This window comes from Eupeodes corollae, chromosome 1 (assembly GCF_945859685.1).
Source record: "Eupeodes corollae chromosome 1, idEupCoro1.1, whole genome shotgun sequence".
NCBI classification, from domain to species: Eukaryota; Metazoa; Arthropoda; class Insecta; order Diptera; family Syrphidae; genus Eupeodes; species Eupeodes corollae.
Genome location: NC_079147.1, coordinates 117,559,586 through 117,564,951, shown reverse-complemented (window position 1 = coordinate 117,564,951; position 5,366 = coordinate 117,559,586). Strand labels below are relative to the sequence as shown.

At 27.8% G+C, this 5,366-nt stretch overlaps 1 long non-coding RNA gene across 1 annotated transcript; it reads right to left on the bottom strand.

Moving 5' to 3' along the window:
* Positions 1 to 4,066: 4,066 nt before the first annotated feature.
* LOC129942962 (uncharacterized) lies at positions 4,067 to 4,978 on the bottom strand. Its single transcript, XR_008781141.1, has 3 exons — positions 4,747 to 4,978; positions 4,380 to 4,470; positions 4,067 to 4,311 (listed from the first exon to the last, which is right to left on the bottom strand). It is a non-coding gene; the product is annotated as an uncharacterized LOC129942962 (long non-coding RNA).
* Between the last annotated feature and the right edge of the window lie 388 nt (positions 4,979 to 5,366).

Sequence of the window (5,366 nt, the reverse complement as noted above, 5' to 3'; positions counted from 1 at the left end):
TCCCAATCTGGGTCTGAAAATAATATTAACAAATTTTTAATGAATGCATACTGTATAACTTATTTATATATATATTAAGACTTACCACAGTTATTCGCCTTAAATTTTGCCATACAACATCCCGTAGGTATTTCCAGTCTTTATCTATTAAAATTCCATGGGATCTTATATTTTCAAACATTTTGTGCCACTCCATAACCTTGGCAATGTGTGTTTTAACGTTTGAAAATTTACCGAATAACACATCTTTTTTCTAACGTAGATATTAAGCTTGCAAGAAAAATTGTATGTTGTTTATTCATAGCTAACTCTGTTCTCTGTCCGCCGAATAACGAATTTGTGAACAAAATTGTAGTTTACAAGTCTGGAAATGAAACGGTTTTTTTTTTGTAATTGGAAATTGCAATTTCCCTATTTTGTGTCTCTTTTTTACAAATTTGTTGGATTGAATTTTGTAGTTTGTGAAACAGAAAATCAGTTTACAAATTTGTAACTCTAGTTTACAATTACAAATTTGTGATTGTAAGTATAGTTTGGTGAAATAGACCACAGATAAATAAAATGTAACACCAACGTACACACGCATATAAATTTATTTATCTAAAACAATAGATTTAGATTCTCTTTACCTTCAATCGTCCAATAATGACAACATCTTTAATTGGACAATTCGGACATATAATAAAAACTTCCAATGGGATAAAAACAACTTTTGAGGAATTTGAATTTTACTGACATACATATTACCGAAAATCTGGTTGCTATTCTTTTAGTTTTTTTTTGTTTCAATTCTATTCCTTACTCGTAATAAATGAAGAAACATGCTCATTCATTTATATATTTTAAACGCATTCAAAAAGTATTATACCTATAATGCGACGTTTTTTCTTCATTTAATGTAATATTAACAAAGCACGTACTGTTTTCTTTCTGATTGAATGTAGTCAACAAAGCATAATATGTGTGTCTAGATAATTATGGGATCACATTTCCAACGAAACAAAGAAATAAAATCCCCCAGTAAAATAAACTAAATCTGATTATACAAATACAATACAGTTAACCTCTTAAGCGCCTAGCCTGACACCCTTGATGACTGGTGAATAATATGAAGCGGCAAGAGCAAAACTTAAAACTACCCTCGTTTGTATGTTTTGTATTGTTTATGTGTCATTTACTTTATCCAGATGGTAAAGACGGGGACGAACAACCTCACGCTTATTTACTAACCATCAAATAAAATTAAGAAACAAAGATGAGCAAGTATTTCAGGAAGTGCATGTTTAAAAAGAGTGATATGTACCTACCGGGTAGTACGTCTGACACGTGACTCAAAATAGAATCACAAAGGAACAAATCAAATGCTACATTGGGCTCTATCTAACCTTTTTTCAGCTACATTTCTGCACTGGCCTCCACCTACCACACAATAATATTTTTTTTTTGTGGAACTAACGAAATGAAAATATTTGCACATGGTTAAGCATGAATGCACGTGCAAACTGGGGCGTGATCAAATATTTTACGTTGACAAACACGTGTCGTATAGGTATATAAAAAAGAAATTTCCTTATAAGTTTAACTCATGCATCTTTGCTCTTTTGTATTACTTTAAAAGTGTTGATGCTGAAAATTAATATATAATTACCAATATTAGACGGTATAAAAAGTTTAGTAATATTTGGCCACAAGCCAATCATGCTTAAAAATGCATAAGGTTTCATCAAGTGAATAGAGATTATTCCATAGTTAATCACGATACATAGACCATAGATATGTTTTCAATCATTTTTTTATGGAATTTAGAAAAAAAAGAGATAAAGTAAAACAATTATGTAGTTGAAAAATAAAGTCGTTTAGAGCATAAATTAAATTAAATACATTTTTTTAGAAAAGAAGTAAGCCTCTACATCTCTCTGGAAACAGCAAGGAAAGCTTATTCAGCCCAGAGATGTATTAAAACATAAGGGTTTTTACTAATATTATCTTATCTTATCGTATCTTATCTTATCTTATCTTATCTTATCTTATCTTATCTTATCTTATCTTATCTTATCTTATCTTATCTTATCTTATCTTATCTTATCTTATCTTATCTTATCTTATCTTATCTTATCTTATCTTATCTTATCTTATCTTATCTTATCTTATCTTATCTTATCTTATCTTATCTTATCTTATCTTATCTTATCTTATCTTATCTTATCTTATCTTATCTTATCTTATCTTATCTTATCTTATCTTATCTTATCTTATCTTATCTTATCTTATCTTATCTTATCTTATCTTATCTTATCTTATCTTATCTTATCTTATCTTATCTTATCTTATCTTATCTTATCTTATCTTATCTTATCTTATCTTATCTTATCTTATCTTATCTTATCTTATCTTATCTTATCTTATCTTATCTTATCTTATCTTATCTTATCTTATCTTATCTTATCTTATCTTATCTTATCTTATCTTATCTTATCTTATCTTATCTTATCTTATCTTATCTTATCTTATCTTATCTTATCTTATCTTATCTTATCTTATCTTATCTTATCTTATCTTATCTTATCTTATCTTATCTTATCTTATCTTATCTTATCTTATCTTATCTTATCTTATCTTATCTTATCTTATCTTATCTTATCTTATCTTATCTTATCTTATCTTATCTTATCTTATCTTATCTTATCTTATCTTATCTTATCTTATCTTATCTTATCTTATCTTATCTTATCTTATCTTATCTTATCTTATCTTATCTTATCTTATCTTATCTTATCTTATCTTATCTTATCTTATCTTATCTTATCTTATCTTATCTTATCTTATCTTATCTTATCTTATCTTATCTTATCTTATCTTATCTTATCTTATCTTATCTTATCTTATCTTATCTTATCTTATCTTATCTTATCTTATCTTATCTTATCTTATCTTATCTTATCTTATCTTATCTTATCTTATCTTATCTTATCTTATCTTATCTTATCTTATCTTATCTTATCTTATCTTATCTTATCTTATCTTATCTTATCTTATCTTATCTTATCTTATCTTATCTTATCTTATCTTATCTTATCTTATCTTATCTTATCTTATCTTATCTTATCTTATCTTATCTTATCTTATCTTATCTTATCTTATCTTATCTTATCTTATCTTATCTTATCTTATCTTATCTTATCTTATCTTATCTTATCTTATCTTATCTTATCTTATCTTATCTTATCTTATCTTATCTTATCTTATCTTATCTTATCTTATCTTATCTTATCTTATCTTATCTTATCTTATCTTATCTTATCTTATCTTATCTTATCTTATCTTATCTTATCTTATCTTATCTTATCTTATCTTATCTTATCTTATCTTATCTTATCTTATCTTATCTTATCTTATCTTATCTTATCTTATCTTATCTTATCTTATCTTATCTTATCTTATCTTATCTTATCTTATCTTATCTTATCTTATCTTATCTTATCTTATCTTATCTTATCTTATCTTATCTTATCTTATCTTATCTTATCTTATCTTATCTTATCTTATCTTATCTTATCTTATCTTATCTTATCTTATCTTATCTTATCTTATCTTATCTTATCTTATCTTATCTTATCTTATCTTATCTTATCTTATCTTATCTTATCTTATCTTATCTTATCTTATCTTATCTTATCTTATCTTATCTTATCTTATCTTATCTTATCTTATCTTATCTTATCTTATCTTATCTTATCTTATCTTATCTTATCTTATCTTATCTTATCTTATCTTATCTTATCTTATCTTATCTTATCTTATCTTATCTTATCTTATCTTATCTTATCTTATCTTATCTTATCTTATCTTATCTTATCTTATCTTATCTTATCTTATTAACAGTCCATTGTGTTATACAATTTTTAAAAGATGTGTTTAAGGTGTCCCAAGAAAAGAAAGAATCAAGAATTTCTTTTCTTGCTAATAAAACACAAACGACTATTAAAGTTGATATTTTAGTATGCACAGTCTGTAAAATGTTAGACATTACTGATATCTACTTTAAGGTAAAATTATATTTTTCTAAAAGTTAATAGACTTCATACGATTCTGTGGCGTTGTTTTCAAGGCGGTTGTCCAGAAGTTCCTCTTCTTTCAACACTCACAGATTCGCTTAGTGTCGATTCTCCCAATTTATGTTCGTTCTTCTGTGTAATAAGTTAATAATCTCCTTATCCTAAGCGCTTACTACAGTGAAGTACAATACTTTTGCACTCTAGCACGGCCTTTCTGCGTGTACATCGCTCTCGATAAAATAAAACCTAACATCAACTTTAAAGAAATGTCAATTAATTTATTGAATAGTTAGGTTAGTTTGATTATAGAAATAATATACATACAGCAACTTTTAAGCTTCAAAACTCTTCAACTTTTTTTTGTTAGTCTTCTTCCGTCAAATTTGGAATTCTCCTTTGTGCCAATCTTCAGAACCTATAAAAACAGATCCAATCAATTTTGGACTTAAAAACTCAGCTTTCCAACCAAATCTACAGAAAATACAGTAAAGAGGCAATTTCATGCTTGTGCATAAGCTGAAGTGGAAGTGTAAATCTTAGAGGGCAAGAACTTAGCCAAGCTTGTGTATTACACCAGAATATTCAACAATTTTAATATACATATAAATACTACACAAATATCATAACTCAGAGGCAATCTTTCAGCGTACCTAATTATGAATCTATCTATACATTTACAGTAAATACTAACCTTTTGCTGTCTCCACCACAATCTTTTAACACTGCAATTAGTCGAATTCTTATGACCTCGTATGGTTCACAAAAATGTACATCTTGATTTACGAATCTGAGGACTCCTGTATACCACTTTTGATCCAATCTTCAACAGAGTCGGAGTATATTTCGCCTTGTCAAGCCTTACTTTCATTCTAGGATAAATATTAGGTTTTGTGAGAAGAGCACTTATTCCTAAAATCGTACCCTCTGCGCCGCCGGTATCTGTAATGATGGCAGTCTTGTTATTAAGGATAGGAAATTGCAAATACTAATAGTAGTAACGTAACGCGACTGTGCAGTATTATAAAACAAATGAGAAGAGTTGCATTGAGGGGAAATAACTAATCTACATTTGTATCCATTTTTCTGTACACAAATCGTGATTGAGGCAAACATGAAAGAAACACACAAACAAGTGAAATGTGCCACAAAACACAACAGTGTCAAGCGGTATTTTTTTTTATCTTTGTTTACTATACGTTAAGGGTGGCTTGGGTTTTTTGTCGAAACGACACTGCGGCTGCCCGACTCACTAACAGCAACCCGCAAATTCGCTCACGGCGAATACATGTGAGTGGTGGAAAAAAAAAGAGA